The sequence below is a fragment of the Mus musculus genome, chromosome 12 (assembly GCF_000001635.26).
Source record: "Mus musculus strain C57BL/6J chromosome 12, GRCm38.p6 C57BL/6J".
NCBI lineage: Eukaryota > Metazoa > Chordata > Mammalia > Rodentia > Muridae > Mus > Mus musculus.
In genome coordinates, this window is record NC_000078.6 from 70,914,707 (window position 1) to 70,927,048 (window position 12,342).

Consider the following 12,342-nt stretch of genomic DNA (forward strand, 5'->3'; position numbering starts at 1 on the left):
AACAGAATCGAGGTGGGGCTCGAGGGAGTTTTTCTTGGTCTCCTCACTAGTATGGTTTCATCTAGAGGTATGGGTTCTGATTCTAAGCAGTCTAAAAGTAAGATCCTTGTCCAGTGGCAGGAACACCAGACTGAAAGCCAAGACGTTTAGTATCTAACTGCCCCTCTACCACAGCATACACAACTATGTTAACATCAGAAGGTGACAGACAGGAACCTCCATCTGAGCCCAGGTACACATGTGTGCATAGGCTAGGAAACCCTTTGCTGAGTGTCTTTCCTTCATTTTTCCCTGTGTGTTATATAACATATTATTAGATTGGCTTATAGGGTGTGGTCAAGATAGTCCAACAATGGCTGTCTCGAGACAGAAAGGCCTAGATCCCATTCGTTCAGCCCATGAGGCTAGATGGCTCAGCTGTCCCCAATCTAGCACAGGAGTCCTGGCGATTCCTGGAGAGTTGCCAGTCCATCTTCAGTCTACACTGGATCCTGACAGAGTTGGATTTATTACTGACCACTGCAGCAGAATAGACACTTGCCAGCAAGTGTGAAGGCCAGCAGACAAAAAGCAAAATGTCCTTCTGTGCTCATCCAGACTGCCACCAGAAGGTGTGACCTACATTTAGAGCAGGACTTCCTGACTCAAATAGTCTGATTAAGAACATCACTTCCTCCTTAGAATAGGGAACAAAATAGCCATGAAAGAAGTTACAGAGACAAAGTTTGGAGCTAAGACGAAAGAATGAACTATCCAGAGACTACCCCACCCGGGGATCCATCCCATAATCAGCCACTAAACCCAGACACTATTGTATATGCCAGCAAGATTTTGCTGAAGGGACCCTGATATAGCTGTCTCTTGTGAGGCTTTGCCAGTACCTGGCAAATACAGAAGTGGATGCCCACAGTCATCTATAGGATGGAACACAGGGCCCCCAATGGAGGAGCTAGAGAAAGCACCCAAGGAGCTGAAGGGGTCTGCAACCCTATAGGTGGAACAACAATATGAACTAACCAGTAACCCCAGAGCTTGTGTCTCTAGCTGCATATGTAGCAGAAGATGGCCTAGTCGGCCATCACTGGGAAGAGAGGCCCCTTGGTCTAGCAAACTCTATATGCCTAAGTACAGGGGAACGCCAGGGCCAAGAAGTGGGAGTGGGTGGGTAGGGGAGCAGGGTGGGGGGAGGGTATAGGGAACTTTCGGGATAGCATTAGGGCTGGGCGTGGTGGTGCACGCCTTTAATCCCAGCACTTGGGAGGTAGAGGCAGGCGGATTTCTGAGTTCGAGGCCAGCCTGGTCTACAAAGTGAGTTCCAGGACAGCCAGGGCTCTACAGAGAAACCCTGTCTCGAAAAACCAAAAAAAAAAAAGAAAGAAAGAAAATATCGAAGAGGAGGAAGAAGGAGAAGAAGAAGGAGGAGGAGGAGGAGGAAGAGAAGGAGGAAGAGAGGAGAAGAAGAAGGAAAGATCCTTCACTGAAGTACACAGCATCTTGGGTCTTAGTCGAACACAGATGTAGTCAAATCGACAACTCTAAAGTAGATGACCTTTATTTTTCAAAACTTATTTTTTTTCTTTCTGTCATGGTGAATATGGGCTTAGGGATCCACACATAAGCCACATGGCTTAAATATCTGGCATCTCTTGGAGGTGGATGAGTACAGGTACCAGGGGTGTTCAACAAAGGGCCAAGTACTCACACCGCTGCCTGCTCATTCTGTGAATTCTCCCTTGTTTCCATATGACTTTTGGCTAAATAAATAAATAAAGTACTCTTTAATTTCTGAAGATAAAAAGGTAGAACCAAGATACACAGAGAATGGGGGTGGGGGTGTGGTGGGAGAAGATGTTTCACTGAGGAATCAAGAGAAAATCTGTTACAGGGCAGACACGGTGCTGCGCTCAGTATGGACACAGACAGCGCTGTGCTCAAAACTGCACCTAACTGTTTCATCAGACAAATCACCTTGTGAGATTCATGTCTTTTTGCCTTCTTTTGACCCACAAAGGAGTTCAGGCATAGAGCGCTCAAGAATTTTGCTTTGGATCACATAGATACGCCTTTAACACATGCCCTTCTTTCCCTTAAGCAATGCTACAGAAATATCCTTGACACAACAGACTGCACATATTTCAAGTATAAACCTGAATGAACCTTGGAAACCATCGCCACTATCAAGATGACGCACATCCCAAGACGACACACATCCCATCCTCCTGTCCACTTCCCTGCAATCTTTGAGATCTCCATACTGCTCTTTCCACCAACCTGTTTGTCTTAGTCAGGGTTTTACTGCTGTGAACAGACACCATGACCAAGGCAAGTCTTATAAAAAACAACAATTAATTGGGGCTGACTTACAGGGTCAGAGGTTCAGTCCATTATCATCAAGGTGGGAGCACGGCAGCATCCAGGCAGGCATGGTACAGGCAGAGCTGAGTTCTATATCTTCATTCAAAGGCTGCTAGTGGAAGACTGACTTCCAGGCAACTAGGGTGAGGATCTTATGCCCACACCCACAGTGACACACCTATTCCAACCAGGTCACACCTATTCCAACAAGACCATACCTCCAAATAGTGCCACTCCCTGGTCCAAGAATATACAAACCATCACACCATTGATCTGCTATCGGCACTGTTTTCGTTATATATACCATTGTGTGAATAAAAGCATACTGCATAGTCCAAATGGCTTGCTTTTCTACCTAACTGTTTCATATTCACACTGCAGTGTGTGTGAGTTGCCCATTCCTCTCCATTGTCAAGGAGCATATCTTCTTCTAGATGCACCACCATCCCTTCACTATGGACATTCGGTGTCAGTAAGCCCTCCATCCCTGCAGGTTCTGTGTCTAGAATTCAATAGACAGGCCATGCAGTCAGTCCCTTTATGTACCCTTGAACATGTGTGGACACTTTCCTTTTGCTCCTCCACCAGCAATACAGCTTAACAACTGTCTACACAGCATTCACACGGTGTTAGATGGAGCAAGTGATCCAAAAATGCTTTAAATCACATAGCAGGATGTACATCGATTATGTGGCTGTGTGGTCATACTGGGCTGCTTTGAATAGATGATTTGAGCATCCACACGTTAGGTATCCACAAGGGACCTAATAGCCAATCCCCTGAGGATACCAAAAGACGGCTGTATGTTTATGCTGGGGCTATTCCGAATGAGCATCAGTGTGCAAGTCTGTGTGATGGATCTAAGCCTTGTTCCTTTGTGGTAAAAGCTGAGGAATGGAATGTGGAGCTTCTGTGGTGAGTATAAGGTTTAAGGTTTTAAAGATGAGGTAATCCCAGCACTTGGGTCTTACACGCGTTCTCACGACCGGCCAGGAAAGACACAACAAACCAGAATCTTCTGCGGCAAAACTTTATTGCTTACATCTTCAGGAGCAAGAGTGCAAAACTCAAACCCCAAAAACGAAAGCGAAACCCCGTCCCTATTTAGGAGAGTTATCCTTCGCCTAGGACGTATCACTCCCTGATTGGCTGCAGCCCATGGCCGAGTTGTTGCCACGGGGAAGGCAGAGTACATGGGGTGGAGAAATACCCTTGGCACATGCGCAGATTATTTGTTTACCACTTAGAACACAGCTGTCAGCGCCATCTTGTGACGGCGAATGTGGGGGCGGCTTCCCACAGTTCCCCCTTTTCTATTAATAAGAGCAATAGGCCACCCATATTAATGAGAGTGGAGATAGAGGTCAAATCCCCAGTGTGCAGGTAAAGGAGCCATGTACAGGATTAGCTCTTAGGCTCACAGGCTTTTACCCAGAGCAACCCTGACCTGCTCCCGTGTCGTTTTACCTGGAGAGAAGGACACTTGGACACTCAACCTTCTTGAAAGATGACATGTCTCCCTAGAATAGGCTCATATATGCCGCAGAGCCCTTCTACTGCAGTGCTTAGCCGTGCAACTCTCTCGGGCTGCTGAAGCACACTCACTCTATCCCGTGCAATGAGACTAGCCTCGTGGTGTGCAAGAGCTGAGTGGCCAGCGACCTATTGCTTAAGCATAGATAACCATAAATCAGGGGAAGCACCATGTTCTAGTCCTGCAAGCGCCTGGGCAATAACCACCTTGTCTCTCCTAGTTTGGGCCTTAAGCTTACAGACCAACCAAAGAAGCAACACTAATCCACAGCAAAGTGTATCTCCAAATAATATCAATCCCACCCATACCCATTCTTTAAAGAAGGAAAATGCTGAGGAGATCCAATTGGGTAATCCTTTGGTCAGGGACAGGTCCAAGCGCGTGGAGTTGACCTGAAGTCTCAATTCCCGAAGGATCTGTTCAAATTCAGCCGTCCAATTCTGTAACATATACTGAGAAAGACTTTTTGACAAATTAGCTGCCCTAGTAAATTTCTCATACTGAATGGAAGTAACACACAATCCCGGAAACTTTTGTTCACATCCCAGCTGAACTATTTGCCATAATACATCTAGTTGTTTCTGGACAAGATCTATGAGTTGATTAACCAGCATGAGACCACCCTGTATCTTGACATTAGCTGAGGCCTGTTTATCTATGACTGTAGTCACTGAGGCTGACAAAGTGTTAATGGTGTCAGTCGTCTGGACCTGTCCAGACAGAGCCAAGGCTGTCTGAATCAAGGCCAAACCCAGTTCCTAGTTAGTGGTAAAAAAGCAGGGGAATACTTGAGCATTATACATCACCGGCATTGGGAGTGGAAATGTCGACATTATCCCCCAACGCTGCTCTCTCTTTATTATTGACGCCCTGGACATCACCAAGACGAGGGACATCAGTATTCCCTTGGTCAGTCTGGATTTTTCGGGTGAGTCTTTCTGGTATCCAAAATGGGTTGTCTTCATTCTGTGGGAAAACACAAATAGCTCCCCTGGATCTTATCAAAATAGGATCCGGGCCATACCATTTATTATCAAGGACATTTTTCCATTTAACCATCTCATTGGGCCTATCTGGCTCTGAACAATGACGTTCAGCCGCAGTATGGCCATGAGCATCAATATTTAAAAAATTGAGTGTAAAGAGTGCCATAGACACAGACACTCTTGGTACTCGGGGTAGAGTCTCGACTCCCCTCTTCTGCTTTAATAGATAGGATTTGAGGGTGCGATGCGCACGCTCAACAATACCCTGTCCTTGAGGGTTGTATGGAAGTCCAGTCAGGTGGGTCACGTCCATCTGATGGCAGAACTGCTGGAATTTTTGAGATGTATAAGCTGGTCCATTATCAGTCTTAAGGAGTTTGGGTTTCCCCCAAGCACTCCATGCCTCAAGGCAATGTTGAATCACATGTGAGGCTTTTTCTCCGGTTAACGGAGAAGCAAACATGATGCCAGAACATGTGTCAATGGACACATGGAGATATTGAAGTTTTCCAAAGGAAGAAACATGTGTAACATCCATTTGCCAGACCTGTAGAGGTCGAATACCGCGTGGGTTAATTCCCACATGAGGAACTGGCAAGAACTCACAGCAGCTTTGACATTGAGTAACAATGTCACGGGCTTCTTTTCTTGTCAAGGAGAAACGACTGCGTAATGTTTCAGCCGTCACATGAAAATTGTTATGAAAATTTCTTGCAGCCTCTACCAGGGATGATAGGGCAGCAGCCACCACTTTAGTGGCCTTATCTGCCAAATCATTTCCCAGAGCCATGGGGCCAGGTAGGCCTGAATGGGCTCTAACATGAGTAATATAAACAGGAAATCTTCTAGATAACAAAACTAATTGTATCTGCTGAAAAATATTGGCAACTCTACTGGAAGGCTTAATCACTCCAGCCACTTCTAAAAGATTTACTGCATTAACCACATAACAGGAATCTGACACAATATTAAGGGGTTCTAAAAAGGTTTTTAAAACTTCTAAAACCACTAAACATTCTACCACTTGAGGTGAATTTTCATTATATTGTTTGGATACCACTTTACCATTAGCCACATAGGCACCTATGCCAGTTTTTGATCCATCAGTATATACCACAATCCCATTTTTAAGTGGGTTTCTTACTGTTATTTGTGGAAACACAACAGATTGATTTTGGGCAAACTGTAAAATTGGATGTTTTGGATAATGGTTATCTATTTGTCCTGAAAAGGAGGTAACTAAAACTGCCCAATCATTAGATGTGGCTGCCAAGGTTTGAACCTGTGCAGCGGTATAAGGTACAATTAAAAGATATGGACTTCGCCCAAAGTGGGTGATTGCTGCTTTTAGGCCTTTAAGGGCAAGCTGTGCAATTGCATCAGGATACCAATCTATTATTTTAGCTGGGGATACGTTTGGATGGATCCACAACAATGGCCCATTCTGCCACAAAACTGCGGTTGGCAATTGTGCTGTCTTAAAGACACACAAACTGAAAGGCTGCGAATCCTCAATACGTTGTAATTGTGCATTCTGTAAGGCATTCTCCACCTTTTGTAAGGCCTGGTTAGCAGCTAGAGTAAGAGCCCTAGGGGAGGAGATATGAGGATCTCCTTCTAAAATACCAAACAAAGGCCTTAACTCAGCGGAAGGAATCTTTAAAAAAGGTCTGAGCCAATTAATATCTCCCAACAGCTTTTGAAAATCATTTAAGGTATGGAGGTGATCTCTTCTTATCTCTACCTTTTGGGGCACAATCTTATCTGGGAACACCACAGAGCCCAAGAATTGTCCTGTATCAGAAATTTGGACCTTTTCTGTGGCTATCTGTAAACCCCACTGACTTAAAGTTTTAAGTAGAAAAGGATATGCCTTTTGTAGCATGGTAAGGTTTTTATGGCACAGGAGGATGTCATCCATGTAAAGGAGCAAAATTAAAGAGGGGAATTGTTCCCTCACTGGCAAAAGAGCTTCTTGCACATAAAGTTGGCACATTGTAGGACTATTGGACATTCCCTGTGGTAAGACCTTCCATTGATACCTCTTATCAGGTTCCATGTGATTAATAGAGGGGATGGTAAAGGCAAATCTGGGCCTATCCCTTGGACACAAAGGTATAGAAAAGAAACAATCTTTAATATCTATAATAATTAAATTCCAGCCACGTGGTAAGGCGGAAAGTACAGGGAGACCCCTCTGTACCGGGCCAAATAAGTTCATTTGCTCATTAATGGCTCTGAGGTCATGGAGCAGTCTCCACTTTCCTGACTTTTTCTTAATTACAAAAATTGGAGTATTCCAAGGTGAGGTAGATGGTTCAATATGGCCTAGTTTTAATTGTTCCTCTACCAGTTGAATCACAGCTTCCAGTTTTTCAGAGGATAGGGGCCATTGAGGAACCCACACTGGATCCCCTGTTTTCCATGGTATGGGTCGTGCTGCCCCAATGGCCTCTAGGGAAAACCCAGACCCTGTCTGTCTTGGTTTCCATTAGGTGAGATGGGCTCTATCCTTCCCTGTTCTTGATGTCCTAACCCTTTTCCTTCTTTATAACCCATCTTTGCCATGATATTTTTTGCTTTAGCTGAATACCCTCTCGATGGGGCGTTTTCATTGGACAAAATAAGGCCCAAATGCTGCATAATATCCCTTCCCCAGAGGTTAACCGGGAGTGGGAGCACATAAGGTATGAATTTCCCTTGCTGCCCTTCAGAGGATTCCCACGTCAAGGCAATGGAGCTTATAGTGGGACATGATTGATAACCTAGGCCCTGTAATGAATGAGATGACTCTGTGGTGGGCCATGCTTTGGGCCACCAATGTGTAGAAATTATACTTTTATCTGCTCCGGTATCAAGGATGCCTTCAAACTCTTTTCCGTTGATCTTAAGGCGGAGCTTAGGTCTATCATTCAAAGATACAACCAAATAGGCAGAATCATTTCCTGAGGAGCCCATTTTCTTTCTCTCAGGTCCTGCAAATTTCTCCCTGGTATTATCAGGGAGGAGCAGCAGCTGAGCTATCCTATCTCCTTTACTAATAGAAAAAACGCCCTTAGGGCTTGAGCACAGGACCTGTATTTCAGGGGAATGTTGACAATCCATAACTCCAGGGTGGACTACTAAGCCCTGCAAGGTGAGTGAACCCCGGCTGAGAATAAGGCCCATGGTTCCCGGGGGCAAGGATGGTATAGGCTCCACTGGCACCGGCTGAATACTCATTTGAGGCATTAATAGGAAGTCGGAGGCGGCACGCAGGTCCACCCTTGTGGGTCTTCCTGGGTCGCCTCTCTGACTGCTTCCTGGGTCCTGACAAACCGGTTCCCATATCTTTGAGGGCCCTGGGACCGAGGGCCCGATGACCCGTTTTTTGGCACATCAGCTGATTGACTATCAGGCGGGGGAAGGAGTCTGCCATTTATATCCCTCACAGAGCGACACTGGTCGGCTCTATGATAACCCTTGCCACACTTAGAGCAAAGAGTGAGAGTCCCCCCCTGTTTATCTGGAGCTCTGCAATCTTTCTTAAGATGCCCAGGCTTTCCGCAGTTAAAACATGTCCTCTGATCATTTCTGCCCATGGAGTGGTTTTGGGATTGAAGGATGGCAGCCGCTAAACCTGCATTGGTGAGAGGTCCCCCAAGCTCTCGACAAACCCTGAGCCAGTCTTGTAAGCCTTTGTTCTTTCTTGGGGCTATGGCCGCTCGGCACTCCTTTGTGGCTTGCTCATAAATGAGCTGTTCTACCAGAGGTGCGGCTTGCTCTGAATCTCCAAAAATACGCTCTGCTGCCTCTGTCATTCTGGCCACAAAATCTGAGAATGACTCCTGAGGTCCCTGGACGATCTTTGTTAGTTGTCCAGTGGCTTCACCTGCTCGGGAGAGCGCCTTCCAGGCCCTAATAGCCGTGGAGGAAATTTGGGCATAAGCTCCCCAATGGTAGTTTGTCTGATCAGCAGAATAAGCTCCCTGACCCGTTAACAAGTCAAAAGTCCAATCTCTCTGCTCTGGAGTCAAAGCAGCTGTGTTTGCTCGGGCCTGCGCTTGTGCAGCCTCATGCCAAAGAGCTCTCCATTCCATATATTTGCCCATACTAGGGAGAGCGGCTTTTACAATCGTTTGCCAGTCAGCAGGAGTTAGTGCCATGCCGGCAAGCCTGTCTAACTGCACCAAGGTAAAATTAGCATTGGTTCTATATTTACGGACCGACTCGGCAAGCTCTTTAATCTGCACATATTCTACCGGAGCGTGGTCACGCCCACCCTCGGCTCCTTCAAAGACCGGAAATGCCTGTTGTATTTTCCTTTGTTCCTCTCTGGGAATGAATGAGTCTGCGCATTGCCTCTCTGCGCATTGTCTCTCTGCGCAGGGCTGACGCACTACGCAGGGCGGGGGCTCCGCATAGGGCGGAAGTGCACCTTGAAGCCGACTGCCCGGAGGCCAAGCAGTAAACTGGCCTTCGCCAGCCGCTTTTGGCTTTTTTCTTGACCAATTAGCTCGCATTTTATCTGGCTGGCACTTTTCTCTCTCATAACGAGCTGCTTCTTCCTCCCAGTCTGTTTCTTCAGAGGAGAATTCGTCATCTGATTCAGAGCTACTAAGAGCTGGCTTCTCTAATTGATCTTTTTTCTTTTCTTTTTTCTTTTCCTTCCTTCTAATCTCTCCCCAGGTATTCTTACCTGACCTTAACTTTTCCTCGGGTTCAAGACCCGTGGAAAGGCCTGTATACTTATTCTGTGTACCATATTTCCTCTTTGCTCCTACTCTCTCTCCCCGCTTTACTTCTGATAGATTGCCCTGAATTTCATCCAGAATTTTCAGCCCTGCCTTAACCACTTGATAACATGTGAAAAGGAACAAAAGGGCTCCTAACACTAGAAAAAGTTCAAGGTCAAACATACCTTGTAAAGCTATTTCCCACTTTACTTCTGATAGACTGTCTTGAATTTCGTTAGAAAGTTCAAGGCCAGGCGTACCTTGTAAAGCTATTTCCCACTTTACTTCTGATAGACCGTCTTGAATTTCGTTAGAAAGCTCAAGGCCAGACTTACCTTGTAAAGCTATACTTACGGGTACCCTGTTCCCCAGCTGAAGAGTTCTGAATTCACGCAGTTGAATCCTTCTCAACAGTCTGTTTTACGGGAACCTTTATGACCGTGACCCGCAGTTCTGGTTCCGGAATGAGGAATCTTCCTTGCGCGGTGATGGTTAACTCCCGTCCCGAGTTTTTCTTCCCGGGTTTCCGGCACCAACTCTTACACGCGTTCTCACGACCGGCCAGGAAAGACACAACAAACCAGAATCTTCTGCGGCAAAACTTTATTGCTTACATCTTCAGGAGCAAGAGTGCAAAACTCAAACCCCAAAAACGAAAGCGAAACCCCGTCCCTATTTAGGAGAGTTATCCTTCGCCTAGGACGTATCACTCCCTGATTGGCTGCAGCCCATGGCCGAGTTGTTGCCACGGGGAAGGCAGAGTACATGGGGTGGAGAAATACCCTTGGCACATGCGCAGATTATTTGTTTACCACTTAGAACACAGCTGTCAGCGCCATCTTGTGACGGCGAATGTGGGGGCGGCTTCCCACACTTGGGAGGCAGAGGCAGGCGGATTTCTGAGTTCGAGGCCAGCCTGGTCTACAAAGTGAGTTCCAGGACAGCCAGGGCTACACAGAGAAACCCTGTCTCAAAAAAACCAAAAAAAAAAAAAAAAAAAAAATAAGACAAGGTAGCCTGTTTCCAAAGTGGCTAGACCTAAACCATACTCCATAGCAGAGTGTCAGACTTCTGGCTTCTCTGGTGCTTGCTGTGAGCCTTCTCCACTTCATAGTGCCAGTGGGTATGCACTGTCCACTGTGGTTTCAATTGCCTTTTTCCCCAAACATATTTTTACTGACTCTTTGGGGATTTCACATCATATCACACACCCCAATTCTCCACTTCCCAATCCTTCTCTGTTTACCCCTCCCTCCACCCTGTCCCTTTTACCTTCCTCCCAGGTCTTTTTAGCCCCCACTCCTGGCCACAGCACCTGGGGTTACAGGTGGATGAACAACCAGACCAACTTTTAAGTGTTGAGATCCTAACTCTTGCCCTCATGTTTGTTCAGCCAGACCTCTCAACCACTGAGCCATCTCTCCAGCCCCAAGGCAGAACATTTTAAATTTAGGTCCTGTTGCTCCATCTTGACTACAAATGGCAGAGTAGCATGCAAGACCTCGCTTTTAAAACCATCACCATTGCTCCTTCAATAGAGGCTAAATAACTGTCCCCTAACCTGATAAGATGAGGTTTTATAGACCAACTGGAAAATTTTCAACTTGACTCTCATAGATCAAGTCTGGGGAAGATGGATGGTGAGCTATAACTCTCAGCTGAGTTCTTTTCTCCGACAAGGCTGAAGCCTTTTGTGATCAAAAGAATATCTGCTTCTCATAAAGCCATTGGGGAATCCATCTGGGGGTAAAGATAATGTGTGCCTCTGGTCATCAAAGCTTAAAGCTCCATACACTTAGCTTGACTTTAGTAGTATTTTTTAGGAAATTAACCAGTTGGGGAAGTTAATTGAATGTCATCCACTCAAAAGAAAACATAAGAGATGAGACTGTGATACTGAAGGCACTGAATGTAGCTGGTGCAATGAAAACCACTCTCCTCTAATGAAAACCAACTCTCCTCTATTTCCAACCAGGCCTTTAATTAAAATTTCTCTTAATAGCAGAGTCAACTCAATAAGTTCATATAAGCAACAGATTCCAATTTACACATACCAGAAAGAGACACTTTTGTACATAGGAGTCTGTGTGTGATGCCTGCACAGAAATAGGACCTAATGCAATAAGACAATTGAAGAAGATCAAGTAGATACAAATAGGGAAAAGGGGGCTGGAGAGACGGCTCAGCGGTTAAGAGCACTGGCTGCTATTCCAGAGGTCCTGAGTTCAATTCCCAGCAACCACATGGTGGCTCACAAACATCTGTGAAGGGATTTGATGCCCTCTTCTGGTGGGTGTGTCTGAAGACAGCTACAGTGTACTCATACACATAAAATAAATAAATCTTAAAAAACAAACAAACAGAAAAAGCCTAATGGCAGAGAGACCCTGTACAGTGCTGGGGGGCACTGCTTACCTAACCATTTGGGCAGGTATGGTGAGTTCTCTTTTCAGGGTTTGGGTCCAGCTTCATCACATGACTGCCCTCAGTGACGCTCTTGAGTATGAGGACCTGGGTGGAGGCACCCGGCTGACTCTGGCACTAACCCTCCCCCTACATACTCTTCAAAAGAAAACTCCACCAAGAGGGTATCGCCATTCTAAACATCTATGCACCACGCACAAGAACATCCAAGTGTATAAAAGGAGCACTACTACAGCTAAAATCACATATGGACCCTTACACAGTGATAATGTGTGACTTTAATACCCCACTCTCACCAATAGATAGGTCACCCTGACAACTAAACTAC